The following is a 14,853-nucleotide window of genomic DNA, read 5'->3' as shown; positions in this document are numbered from 1 at the left end:
GTCCCAGAGGCAATCTCTAGAATGAACCATTTCAATCCCTGAACAATTGCAACCGATTGCGCACACACACACACACACGCACAGTCGCCCACTGAGACCCCGCTGAGAAGGAAATATGGCAAATTTAAGCTTCATAATGCACCCGCTGCAGCAACACAGGGAACAATGAAGTCTCTACATGGCACTCATCAACCTTTCTAAAACATTTGACACAATCTTCAGGACTGGGGCTCTGCCGGCCAAGAAACACATCTGGGTGTCTCGTGGCATTTGCATTAGACAGGGTTCCATGGTGCTGTTGACTCACAAATTAAGATCTCTAGCCCTTTTGCTTGAACTTCAGACTTGTGGATCCTACTGTGTACACAACATCTACCCTTGAGTATTGAACAGATATCTCAAATGTAAGAGGACCAAAACTTAACTCCTCTCTCTGCCCAAAACCTGCTTTATCCGTAGTCATTTCCATTTTGGTTAATGTTCATGGTGCAGCTAAAATTGTCCATCAGCATCTAAGATAGAAACCACAGTGATCAGGAACTGCTACTGCTGCTGTTGTTTCTTCCATTGCTTTCCCCACCATACACTTACCCTATGTTAGCTCTCTGGGTAGTAGCTGTGTCTTTCAACACTTCCTGGCAGCCCCAAGATGTGGTCTCTCATCCTGGGAAGGGCTAGGCTGGGCTGGCCAGGACTGGAAGATCTTAGGGGAGGAAGCTCAAGGATTATCCTGGCAGCCTGGATTCTATTAAGGCAGGAAAGCAGAGTGGTCATTAATCAGAAAGGCCTGGGTTCAAGTCCTGATTTCACCATTTACTAGCTATGAGAACCAGGCAAGTTATTTACCTTCTAGAAGATTCAGATCCTCATCAGTGAAATGATGGTTTTAACAGTATCAACGAGGGAGAGGAGTATTTTTTTTTTTTTAAGATTTTATTTATTTGACAGACAGAGACCACAAGTAGGTAGAGAGGCAAGCAGAGAAAGAGGGAGAAGCAGGCTCCCTGCTGAGCAGAGAGCCCGATTCGGGGCTTGATCCCAGACCCTGAGATCATGTCCTGAGCTGAAGGCAGAGGCTTTAACCCACTGAGCCACCCAGATGCCCGAGGGAGAGGAGTATTAATTAAATGAGAATATAAATAGTTACTGGTGTATAGGGAAAACCCGGTTAAGTACTGATAGTTATTCTCTATCTTAGGGTTTCCTGAGCTAGTAGTAAAGAAATAAAATAGGTTTGAGAGCCTAAAGAAACTCTTCTGAAATTCATAAGGAGCAATACATAAAATACTCATTGAAGAGTTGAAATGGAAAAAGATAATCTTTCCATAAATACAGGAGTGTAATTTGTTTTTCACATTATTCATCCTTTAATTCATCCATTAATTAGCACCTACTTATTGAATACTCATTATATGCCAGGCGCTGTTCTAAATGCTGGAAAAAATGTCAGTGAACAAAGCAGGCGAAATACCTGTTTTCTAGACTAAGATTTGATGGGGGTCAGATATTAAACAAAATAAATGTTATATTTATATATTTATATATAATATATATTTATGTTATATAAATATATTTATATATTTGTTAGCCGTCCAACAAAATAAATATGACATTTATTTTGTTGGACTGCTAACGGTGATTCATTTGGAGTTTTAAATAGGGTGATCAAGGAAGGCACATAACCCTATGTTCTGACCTGGAGGAAGATATGAAAATATCTTAAAATATGGTACCGGCCCTCAAGAAATGCACGATCTGGTCAAGGAGAAAAGGCAGCATTCACATGTCAATCAGTGATGAAACAAACAAGGCTTTACGTGAATGGCTGGTGGAGACCAGCAATGTTCTAGAAGGTCAGAGAAGCTGGAAAGCGGGGGAGGGATGTGACCCAAGGACCCACTGGCAGGAATAGTCTGAAAAAATTTCATGAAGGGAGTGGAATTTAGCTGGAAAACTGAAGCAAGTTTTCTTCCTGCCCTTGCTCCCCTCCCATTTGTTGCTGAGAAGCAGCTTGTGTTGCAATGGGTAGAAAACAAACATGAAACTTGGCATTTTCCAGGGGGTTGCTGTAATGAGAAGACACTATAACAGGAACAGAAACTGTCACAGTGGCTTCAGTGGAAGCCCATGTGGCAGGTCAGAAAGGGCTAGAGGAAGAACACAGCTTTCAGGGAAAGGTCAGCCTTTGAACTCAGTAGGAACCAAACTCCTGGAGACTCACTAACAACCTCCACTGCGAGGTGATTCCAACTTTGTGTGGCATGAAAATGTGAGCAGGCCACAGGTGGCCCTTGCTTATCCACCAGGAGCCAACAGCAGGAGGGTCCTTCTGTGTCCTTCCTAAGTCTTTGAGCTTGCACCTGTTCTCTGTGGATGTGGCCATGTCCCACAATGGTCTTTGTTAGAAAAGCCTCAAGGAGTACAGCCATAACCCTGGGTGGGTGGTAGCCAGGTGCAAAATGGGGCTTGCCAAGTGTGAGTTCCTGGTACCCAGTTTAGATTGGATTGCGAGGGGAGAAAGAGGTCAGGATGTGTGAATCAGGAAATAAATTGGTTCTTTGGGCCTAAATGAGTCAGAGCGCCAAGGAATCAAGTACATTAAATTCACTCCTGCTTGGTAAGGCAGGCAGTGAGTTATTCTAACACAGTAGGGGAAAGAACAAAGGCTTAGGTAATGAGGCTTTCGACGGAGGATGGAGGAAGGGAGACTTCTTGATCTCTTTCTTCTTATTCTCCATGTGGAATTGCTGACCTTTATTTTCTCATGGTTGTTTGGCCTTCAACTTGAACTAGTATCTAGTACAACTCATGTGCTTGGTAACAACAGTGGCCCTTGTAAAATGTTGTGGTTAAAAAGCCCAGATAAGGGGCGTGTGGATGGCTCAATCTGTTAAGTGTCTGCCTTCCGTTCGGGTCATGATCCGAGGGTCCTGGGACTGAGCCCCGCATTGGGCTCCTTGCTCAGGGGGAGCCTTCTTCTCCCTCTGCCTGCTGTTCCCCCTGCTTGTGTGTACTTCCTCTCTGTGTCAAATAAAAATATCTTAAAAAAAAAAAAACCAAATAAGCAAACAAACAAAAGCCACAAACTTAGGCTTTGAAGAAACATGTGCTTGGGTTCTCTTCCTGGCTCCCTCCATTACTAGTTCTGTGGCCTTGAACAAGACACTACATCTCTCCGAGCCTGTGTCCTCATCTGAAAAATGGGTATAATGATAGTGCAAACTTCCTGAGGTCATTGTAGGGGTTAAATGAGAAAATGCTAATGGAACACAGCACCTGGCATGTGGAACGTGTTTAATACTTTCCACATTAGCTATTACATTTCCACAATTAGTTATTACTACTATTTAGCCAACTGGGAATGATGAGGAAGAATGATTATTAAGGGACTAATGTACAACAAGCGGACAGAAGAGTGAAAACTGTATTGCCTTGAAATGTAACCAGACATCTCCAACAATGCTCCCAATTAGCAGGCCTCGATTGCCTCCAGAATGGTCCCTGGGTTTGTCTCTTCCCATCGTTTCCCCTTCTCCGGGTCCAGCCCCACCATCCTGAGCTTCATTCCTGTCTTCCTTGAAATCCAACAGGGAGGGATCGCTCCCTGATTACAGCAGCCAGAGGCTTTGTCTTGGCCTCTCCCCAGCCGTCTGTGTCTGTTTCACCCCACTTCTCTTCGCTTCCTCGTAACATCGCAGATGTCCTTGTTCCCTAGCCTCTTTGTCTTTCAGTGAGCTTCATCCAAATTATGATCACTTTCTGTTTGGGGCCACTTATTCTAGATGAGCAAAGCTTGCAAATGTGTACTTGGGTGTGATTTTTTAAATTGCATTTTTATTTTTTTAAAGATTATTTATTTATTTGACAGAGAGAGAGAGAGCGCACACGAGCAGGGGGATCAAAAGAGGGAGAGGGAGAAGCAGGCTCCCGGCTGAGCAGGGAGCCTGAGGCAGGGTTCAATGCCAGGACCCTGGGATCATGACCTGAGCCAAAGGCAGATGCCTAACCGACTGAGCCACCCAGGCGCCCCCATGGATGTGATTTGAGGGTCAGCATGAAAGAAGTACATTCATTCAGTTCAACAGTTACAAAACACAGGTGGTATTTTTTCAGAGGAAATTCAGATAACAATTAGATGTCATTTTCTCTGTGGCAAAGACAAGAAAAGAATGACTACATACTTTGAGTAGATAAGGAACATAAATTTATATAACCTTTGTGGAGATCGGTTCAACAAAGTGTATCAAAAGTGTTCATACACTAACATTTTCACACACTCTTCAATTTAGCAATTCTACTCATAGGAACTTAATTAAGAGTGACAGTGAAGGGGCACCTGGGAGGCTGAGTTGTTAAGTGTCTGCCTTCAGCTCAGGTCATGATCTCAGGGTCCTGGGAATGAGCCCTACATCAGGCTCCCTGTCAGCAGGGAGCCTGCTTCCCCTGTCTCTCTGCCTGCCTCTCTGCCTACTTGTCATCTCTCTGTGTCAAATAAATAAATAAAAGCTTAAAAAAAAGAATGACAGTAAATATTTACAACTTGTTCATCAGAACGATTGCTTAGAGTCAGTGAAACAATTGCCAGTGACCTACATGCTCAATAGTAGGGGATTGGCTGAGTAAGTGGAGACACATCCCCATATGAGATCACTCTGCAGCCGAAATGGCTAATGTTACATAAATCGCTCTGTGGACAGCAAAAGATGTTTGTTATATATTTTCATATAGCAAACCAGATTATAAATCACTGTGTCGGGACAACTGGGTGGCTTGGTCAGTTGAGCGTCTGGCTCTTGATTTGGGTTTGGGTCATGATCTCGGCGGTTTGGGAGATGGAGCTCTACGTCTGGCTCCATGCTCAGCTCCGAGTCTGCTGGAGATTCCTTCCTACCCCTTTTCTGAGAAAGTTCTTAGTCATTTTAAAATGAAATAACAAGTTGAAAACTTATCTTTACTGGCAGCTAAATAATTATTACAGAACGTGCTGTTGTTGTGTAGACGAAGAGTGTAAGAATGGCCCCTTCCTCTCCCTCTGCCTCTCCTCCCCCTACCCCACTTGCATGCACGTGTGCTCTCTCTCTCTCAAAATAAATAAATAAAATCTTAAAAAAAAAAGCACTGTGTACAGTGTGTTATAATGAATATTTATGTATTTTTAAAGCTTTGAAAGATGTATACCAATTTATACTCTAGTATCTTTGGATTTGAAATTTACATAAGATTTTCTATCTTCTTTTTACTTCTCCATATTTTCTGATTGTCCTATGATGACTGTGAATTAGTTATGTAATTATAAGCCATTATAATTTGCATAAAATTGCCGGCAACATATTTTAGGCTTTGGAGATTCAAAAATAAGAAGGGGAAGAGAACATATATTTGTTGAAGGTTTCTAATGTGCCAGACACTGGATTGAGTTCTTTGCATAACTTAATCCATTTAACTTTCACCATAATTGCATGAGATCTTATGGTCCCAGTTTACAAATAAGGACACTGAGACTCACAGAAGATTAGGAACTGGGTCAAGGTCATACATCCCTGGGAATTTCAAGCCAGATCTGACTCCAAAGCATTTATCATTATTCAAATAGATTTAAAGTTTTTTGGTGACAGTACAGGAGCCTGCAGTCTGGGAGGAGGAGCTGAGCACCCACATACCCAAAGTCTTCTGGCCCAGGCAGTCCCTGACCGGCGGCATCAGAATGGCATGACAGAAGGCCGTGGAGACGCAGAGATGCAGCTCCTGGCCACCACAGCCAGGGAGCGAGATCTGATGTGGACTCGAGGTCAGATTCCAGGATCAGCAGGTGGGACTTGGGCTTCTCCAGAAGGCAGTAGCATGTGGGTGCGATGGCAAGGAGGGGCAGGTGGGAACGGATGAGGAGTCCTGGAGTTGCCTCGGAGACGCTCCCAGCACCAGCAAGCCTGGACTGGGATTGTCGGGAAGTGGTTTGCTGACTCGTGTTTCCAGCTTGATTCCTTTGCACCTCATTTATTTTCCCGCAGGAGAGTTTTTATCTCATTGATTTTCACTCCTGGGTTTGTCTACTTATTTGAAATCTCTTCTTTTTGATTAGTCTCTGTGCCCTGTTGAGCACCGCTGAGTGCTTCCGCTTCATGCTCATTGAAGAGCCCGGTGAGGACGAGGACAGCCTGTCTGTAGGACCAGGAAGAGGCTCCCAGAGGCAGTGGCCAGGCAGGGTCCCTGGGGTGCCGCTTCATCTTCTCGGCCACCTGGAGTCCTCCAGGACACTGGAAGTATCAGAGAGGAAGAAAAGGAGAGGAGCAGAGGGCAGAGGGCGAGGCTGAGGAAAAACCTAAACAATTAGGGATGGGGATGGACGATGGGGGCAGAACCCCAGGCCAGGCTGTCATCTCCCTCTCTCTCTTCTCTGGCATTTGACCAGCTAGGGATTCACCCCAGTTATATTTTAAAATACATCTTTGAGAAAAATCAATGCAATTCATGATCCTGGATTAGATTCTGGATTGAATATAAGTTAAAAAGAAATCTCTAGGAAGATGAGGGATATAAATCAGTCATATAATAAATTAGTTTCCTAAGTTTTCTTTTTCTCCGGGGATAAGATAGAAAAATAAAGGGAGATAGATTTTGGTTAAGAGAGTAAAAATAATTCTAAGAAGAATTAAAAGGGGACAAACAGCTTTTGCATTTCCCATACTGCTCATATTTGAGACGTTGCCTGACTGGTCCCTGGTAATGTGAGATTTCTGAGTTGTATAAAGAGCTTAACATTTAGGATCCTCCAGGATGTGGGATGTGGGGGGGGGGTGTCTCTGAACCTCTCTCTCATCCATCCCCTCCTCCTTGTTGGTCCTCGCTTCTGAACGCTTGCCTTGGGGAACGCTCCTCTCTTCTCATCCTTGGGCTCCTCCCTGGTGGGCTTCGTCTCCCACTCCTGGGTGTTCCTGGTCTCTCAGGTGGCCTTCTTCAGAGTGTCATCCACAGACCTCCTGCATTGGAAGAGATTCCGCGGACCTTGAAAGTCCTGGGCTCCACTTCAGACCCAAGGAATCAGAACTCGGAATCTGCATTTTAACAGGCTTCTTTGGTGCTTCCTCTGTACCTGGGAGATGAGGAGCTCTTGTTCTGTGGCCTGGGAGGTTACTTAGAACCTTTTTCCAAAATCTCCACCTCCCCTCTGTCCTTCTCTACTTGTAGTTGCCTTTCCTCGTTGGCACAGAGATACTCGGCCTTGACTGCAAGTGTAGGTGTGTAAGCGGTGGTTTCTAGGGTCCACCACAATACCTAGTGATTATTTAGAACCAGACATGACAGGCAAATGAGTTTGGAATTCTTAACCACCTTTGAAACTTAAAAAAAAAAAAAATCTTGGAAACAAAAGTCATGAATGGTCTGGGATCGTCTGCACAGTTATTGCTGAAATTGCTGGAGTTTTGAGTATTTGGAAATTTGATTCTAGAAAACAAATTGGCTGGGCCATCAGTGATAAAATGATGCAGTCCCAAAGGCTTGATGGGTCAGGACACACAGGGACAAGGGAAGAGAATGGATAGGCTTCGGGACTACGTAGACCAAGTGGAAATGTTTGGCCTTTTGGGGCCAGGAGCATGAGAGGAGCACCTGCTCTGCATGAATTGGGCATCTGGGACTTGTTGAGGGAGAGACGAGGTCTCAGCCCGGCTGACCGTAATCGGAACTACTCACTGGAGGCATGTGTACAGAGCTGGGAAGGCAAGTGCCCGTCTGTCACATGGAGGGCTTTGCTGATCTCTGACACTGGATATTCTCCCTTGCCCTGGTGCCAGGAATTAGGGGAGAGAGCACTCTGGGCCTGAGTCAGGATCAGGGATGCCAGGCTCAGGTGGGGAAGGAGCCAAAGAAGATGACTCGGATATAAAGTCCTGCTGCTTGAGGTGGAAAATAAATCAAAGGGAAGGAATCAAGGTGGTTAGGGTAGAAAGCATGCACACTCACCCCATCCATTGTTCCCATCAGGCAGGTTTCTGAGCAAGACCCTCAGTAGCTATCTTGCCGGTTCTGGGAGGCAGGCTGGGCAGATGTTAGAGTCAGTGTCAAACCGACCTGGGTTCAAGTCCCACTTCTGCTACTTTACTTACTAGTTGTATTGTGCTGGGAAGCCCAAGCTCTCCTTCAGCCTGCTTCTTTATTGGTAAAATGAGGATAACGAGAGTACTTAGCACACAGGGTTACTCAATGAACTCATGTGCATCACATCTACTCATGGTTGTCACTGGATCAATATTAGTTATTGTTGTTGTTGCTACTAGTCAGGAGAGGAAGATCATCAAAGCTGTTTGGCCAAAAATGATCAAAACTATCCCTAATCTCTTTCTCTATAGATTGAGATGAATCTGTCATCAAATGTCTAAGGAGATGTCTTCATTTCCTGACTCTCTTCAGTGAAAAGCTTCTCCTCTGCATTTCTTTTCTACAAGTAGGGAACTGATAGGTTAGCCCCATCTTACACTTGACAGAGCTCACAGTCTGTCAGGGAAGAAAGAGGAGGGAATAAATCATTTCATGACTGCCCAGGAGTTCAAAGGCGGGGGGGGGGCGCTTAACACATTGTGGTGAAGACACTGCTCCCCCAAAGGCCCAAGCTGCTGCACCCCTCCATCCTCCCTTCCCAAAGCAGCACCTAACAGACCAGTTCACCGATAAGTCACAGAGAAAAGGTTTATTACCAAGAAAAGGCCTTGACTGCATTTTTTTTTAGTTTACCTGAAAGCTGAGGCCTGGTTTTAGGAAGTTGCTATAGCTTGAAAAATTTCCTGCATAGCATAGATACTGGCAAAGGGTTGTAAAATCAAATGCATACTCTTCCCGTTTAGAGGAGTTATGACAACTGTGATATAGTAAAAAGAACCCTGGTCTTGGGGAGAGGAAAGCTGGGTATGTCCTGGTTCCACGTGCTGTGTGACATCGGGCAAGTCATTAAAATTCTCTGAGCCTTAGTTTCTTCATCTGCAAAATGGGATGAGGACATCTAACTCGCAGGGCAATGGAAGGATTATATACAAGTATACTCAAGACAACTGCAAAATGATGAGCAAACAGATGGCATTGTTTATTTGGGAATCTAAAAACCAGAATTTTCCAGGCAACAGAATGCTGAAAATAACAAAAACAAGTTCAACTGTAAAAGACAAACATTTGAGCACTTACTGTGTCGAAGTGTAGTAGAAGTATTTCATTTAATTCTCATAAATAACCGATGCAATAGATACTCTTCACTATCATTTTATAGATAAGAAACCCAAGGCACAGAGAAGTGAAGTAACTCATCCCATATTCCCTGACCTGGCAAGTGGCAAAGCCTGAACGCACCTCCAGGTCCTCTTTCCCAGCGTGCTATACTGCGGGGCTCAAGTGCATGGTCTCCTTTAAAATGCACAGCAATCCTATAAACATCTACGCTGAATTACATTTGTGCAGATATGTATCATCATTATCCTCCCAAATCTGCAAAATGGAAAAAAACAAACCAAAGGGTAACCTCTGGACGATATGTGGAGGCTGGATCAGGTCTCTCCTGGGCTCCTTAAGACTCCTGCCTGCCAACTACAGTTCGCTCAATCCCCCCTTTCACCTGCAGGTGGCAGCACGAGGGCCATCCCGCTGCGAGGCCCAGAGAGAGTCATTTAGAGACAGAAGAGAATGGGGTTAGATACAGAAACAGGATCCCATAAACTCCGACTTCGGATAAAACACGTCATTCCTTTCAACCCCTGCAGTCTAGCTGAACTTGAAACTCCCCATGCTCAGGCCTCGCGGGCCCAGGGGAGCTGCTCTGCCGGGCAGGCGAGGAGGGCAGGGGCAGCACCCTCTGCCCAGCAGCGCCAAAGGTTTTGCGGGGACCCGGTGGTGCAGGGGTCGGGGGAGTATCCCTCCCTCACCCCCCCCCCCCCACCCGAGGTTGTCAGTCTGTTGGCGGCCATACTGTGGCACTGGGGCTGGACCTTAACCCTTCACAGGACCTTTTTTTTTTCTCTTTTTTTCCATTATTTTTAAAATTTATTTTCAGCATAACAGTATTCATTATTTTTGCACCTCACCCAGTGCTCCATGCAATCCGTGCCCTCTATAATACCCACTACCTGGTACCCTGACCTCACACCCCCCACCCCTTCAAAACACTCATTGTTTTTCAGAGTCCATACTCTCTCATGGTTCACCTCCCTTTCCAATTTCCCCCAACTCCCTTCTCCTCTCTAACTCCCCATGGACCTTTTATTGCTCCATCCACTGCCATAGAGGATAAGCTGGCGGTCTGCTGCCCTCCCACGTGCTTGTCCCTCCAGGGCACAGACGAGTCCTCTCTCTGCGCATGGCCAAGGGCTGAGCTGCTGTGGGCTCCCGGGTGCTGGCTTCTCGCTTTGTGCGGGCCCCAGCACTGGTCAGTGGAACTGGGTCTGTCTGTGCAGTCTGGGGACAGGAGGCTTTTCCCTTTAGACCAGACAGGGTGGTGCTTATTTTGTCCCACTTCCGCTATGCAAGGACCTGGTCACCACCTCTTTCTATGCCTTTTCTCCTTCCCTCAAACAAATAACTCCTCACAGGCAAACCAAAAGATTCCAGACTGATTGTGGCCTTCGACAGCAGTACTTACCTTTGTGAGGAGAGAACTGGACAGGACCGCGTCACAAATCATGGCATTCTTTCAGGCACCATGGGGAGATCCCTGGGGGCAGGAGGTTCTTTCTAAAATTCCTTAAATGACATCTCACAACTTAGGCAAGGCCAAACATATGTGGCTGAAAGGGAAGTCTAGCTTTCTGGCATACCTCCTCGTAGTTGAAGCAAGGAGGTGTGACCATATTAATCTGAAGGGCAATTTAGAATCTCAAAATAGAGAAAGCATGAAACCCAGAATATCTTTAATCAAAGCTGATTCTCTAGGAATTGCAGTTGCTTTTATTCAGCTACAGGTGTGGGAGACACCCCTTCCTCCCATGGACTTCTGACAGGTAAATGTTAATCTTCGGTGTTTGTAATTATGGTAATTGGCACATGTGAACATTGTCGCTGGCATCCATTGTTATCTCCTGGTACTCCAGCACAAAGAGTCATTAACTTAGTAGGTGGCACACTCCTTTTCATTTATCGGTGCCCTTCCCCCTCCCCCCCTTGAAAGCAGGTGTAATTATTCTCCTGTAAAAGTACTCCTCCCTCTACTTTCCCTAGCTAAATTCATCTGCCTTTCAGTGAGCTCAACCTTCCAGTGACGATTTCTGCCTCTTCCCTTCCCCTCCTCACCTAAATTCTCCAGACTCTGCCCTAGCTTGACCACCCAGGAAACTGTCTAGATTATACATTATGAAATTTGATTATAGTTGATTAAACACATTGTTAAATATTGCCCTGACTTGTTCTCAGTTTTCTTTCTGAAAGTATAATCTTCTGAACTAGGCTGTGCGTATCAAGAGGGCAGGGACCATATTCATTAATCCTAGGTTTAATAAGATGTATTAATAAGATTAATATGATGCTTAATAAATTTTTGTTTAATAGACAGGTATCGAGATGAAAGTTTATTGTTGAGAAACAGGATAGTTCCACCTCTTTGTCTTTTGATGAACATTTCCCCGAGTTTCAGCTCTGTGCCAAGACGATGTGCTGGGCTGTGTCAAGTATATTAAATATGAAGTAAACAAAGTCCCACTCTAATTTGTAGGGAGAGAATGCATTCACACAGCTCACCACACAGCTCATCACATGGCTCACAGCGTAAATGCCTCAGAGTTTTGGACGCAAAGAGCCTTAAAGTTCAGAGGGGCAACAAGAGAGCTTGTATGGCTGGTTGTCGAGGAAACTTCAGGAAAATGGCATCTGAGCAGGGCCTCTGGGTATAGGAAAGATTTCAGAAGGTGAAGATGGAGCCAGAGGGAATGGTATAAGCAAAAGTACAGGGATGTGAAATAAGTACTAAAACTTGGGAAACCAAGCAACTCATTTTGATTGCAGTAATGTAATAAAAGTAATAATATCTGACATTTATTAAGAGCCTACTGTATGCATGGTATCATGCTTTATGTACTTTATCCCATCCTCCCAATAGCACATGAGGTATGTGCTGTTGATACTCCCATTTTGTGGATGGGGAAGCAGAGGCTCAGGTAATTTACCCAAGGTCTTAGCACTACCAAGTTGGGGTCTGACTCCAGAGTCACACAATTCCATCTCATGCGTAGTATGGAAGGAAGTGAGAAGATTGGGAAGGTTGTTTGGCAGATGACTTTAAATTGTGCCTTGAATGTTAGGACTCAGTTTGGTAAGTAATGGAGGGTTGCTGATGACTATTGAACAGGGAAGCCACCCAATGAAAGTCAGCCTTTAGGAAGATTAATATGGGGGTTGGAGGTAAGATGGATTGGAGGGAACGAACAGAGAAGGAAAGAACAGGAGGAAGTGAAAGCAAGTGGGGGATGAAAACTCAAATACTGAACTGAGCAGTTTGAATGGAATATTAGCAATTGTTGTGGAGACATTTTAGAAGTAGATTCTGCAGGGCTTGGTGACCTGGTGAAGTGGAGGGTGAAGGAAGGAGTGGACAGTGACTCCAAGGCATCAAGCTGAGCCCCAAGGAAATGGCAGCAACATGGCCGGGTGCCAGGAGGCAGGCAGAGCTGGTTCAAGATGGCTCCCTTTGCGTGGTCAGTAGCGTTGGTGGAACTACAGTGGACTGTATTTTGGTGGTTGCGTGTAACAGGTGGGGGAGATGCTGGTCTGGTGAGGTTACAGCTGAGGGTATGGATTGGGAATCCTTCAGAGCGAAGCCAAGAGAGAGAGAACTGAAGCAGGGGGACAGAGGAAAGAGAAGAGGAGAGAGAGCCCAGGGGGTCCTAGATAGGATTTTGGGGAAGAACCAGAGAAAGACAAGTCACAGAAGGCAAAAGAGGGACTGGTCCATGAGGAGGGAGACTGAGAGGACATCACAAAAGCCAATGCAAGGACTTTTCAAGGCAGAAGAACGGTCAGATCTGGCATCAAGTACTATGGAAAGTCACAGAGGAAGAGGACTGAATTGCTTTGGCAACTGGGGGGGGGGTCAATAGATCTAATGCTAGAGGATGAGATACACATATTATGGCATGTGTAAACGGAGCAATATTCTGCAGACATTAAAAACCAGGCTTTCTAAGAATATGTAAGGATTTGGCAATGAACAGAATGTTAACATATACTGGGGTGTTTTCCTGTGTTTCCTGCCAGGCGCTCCTGCTTTTGTTGAGCTGAGCAGAGTTAAAGGCGGCACTGAGAACTTCAAAAGCCTTCATTGCTTGCTAATAGAAAGGGCTGAGAACAATGTGCATGAAGGATCAGGGAAGATGAGGAAGAGGGCAGGAGGAAGCAAGAGCGACAGGTGGTGAAGAAGACAGAAGAGCCAAGGAAGGGCAGAGAGCTTGTCAGTAGGAGGGAAGACATGGCTTTCGTTGGTGAGAGCTATAGAAGATATAAAGGTCTGCTGATGTTTGCCATGTTTCAAAGAATGTGATTCCTTATGTGCTTTATTGGAAAATTTGAGACAAAAATATAAATTTATTTTTAATGACTTTTTGGTTGTTACATAGATGAGTCCTTTTTTTTTTTTTTTTTTTTTTTTTTAAAAAGGCATTTTCAGGTCCCTGCATGTCTCAGTTGGTTAAGTGGGTTTAGCTCAGGTCATGATCTCAGGGGTCATGGGATCAAGGCCCATGTTGGGCTCCATGCTCAGTGGGGAGTCTGCTTGAGATTCTCTCTCCTTTTGTGTCTCCCTCTGTCTCTTCTCCTGCTCGTACTCTCTCTCTAAAAACAATACATAGGGGCACCTGGGTGCCTCAGTGGGTTAAAGCCTCTGCCTTCAGTTCAGGTCATGATCCCAGCCAGGGTCCTGGGATCGAGCCCCACACGGAGCTCTCTGCTCAGCGGCGAGCCTGCTTCCCCTTCTCTGCCTGACTCTCTGCCTACTTGTGATCTCTGTCTGTCAAATAAATAAATAAAATATTTTTAAAAAATACATAAATCTTTCTAAAAAAGTTTAAAAAAGCATTTCATGATGGAAAATTTCAAACATCCATAAAAATAGAGAAAATAGCTTGATGCACCTAATTCACCCTTCCCTCAGCTTTACCAGTTACTAGTACATGACTAGTCTGTTTCACCACATACCTCACATGCTTCTCCCTCTCCATATCATCTATAAATATTCCAGTAGCTAAGTCTAAAATAAATGTTCTTTGAATATAAACATAGTACCTATGTCACACTTAGAAACTACCAATAATTTCATAGGTTACCAAATATTCAGAGTTCACAGTTCTCAATTGTCTTATAATATTTTAAAAGTTTATTTAAATTGGGATCCAAAGCCCTCATGTTGCAATTCTTTGTTCCTTGTTTTTTCTTTTCTTTTTTTTTTTTTCCCTGACGAAATCCGCTGGGTGGATTTTGCTGATGGTTTTCCATGGTGGTGTCATTTAACATGTTCTTATGTCTCTTTTATGTAGGTAAATAATTTTGTGTCTGGGTGGCTTTTATTTTCTTCTTTATATCTTTTCATATTTTTCAAGTTTTCTACTCATCACTCCTTATTTTTATATTCAGAACTTAAGAAGTTTAAGAAAAAAATTAAGATAGCTTTAGTAAAAATCTTTCTTAAAAGAATAGATTCAGAAATTAGGCATTGATGGGGCTCAGTCAGTTAGACATTTGACTCTTGGTTTCAGCTCAGGTCGTGGCATCGAGCCCTGAGTCAGGCTCCATGCTCATTGTGGAGTCTGCTTGTCCCTCTCCCCGCTCCTCCCTGTGCTCATGCTTTCTCTCTCAAACAGATAACTAAACCTTAAAGGAAGGAAGGAAGGAAGG

At 44.5% G+C, this 14,853-nt stretch overlaps 1 long non-coding RNA gene across 1 annotated transcript; it reads left to right on the top strand.

Moving 5' to 3' along the window:
- The first annotated feature begins 12,501 nt into the window (after nt 1-12,501).
- On the top strand, nt 12,502-13,562 carry LOC132022504 (uncharacterized). Its single transcript, XR_009405598.1, has 2 exons — nt 12,502-12,662; nt 13,222-13,562. It is a non-coding gene; the product is annotated as an uncharacterized LOC132022504 (long non-coding RNA).
- Nucleotides 13,563-14,853: the final 1,291 nt, after the last annotated feature.

The sequence above is a fragment of the Mustela nigripes genome, chromosome 7 (genome assembly GCF_022355385.1).
Source record: "Mustela nigripes isolate SB6536 chromosome 7, MUSNIG.SB6536, whole genome shotgun sequence".
NCBI lineage: Eukaryota > Metazoa > Chordata > Mammalia > Carnivora > Mustelidae > Mustela > Mustela nigripes.
Note: the sequence above shows the minus strand (reverse complement) of the source record. Positions and strands in the feature narration are given on the sequence as shown.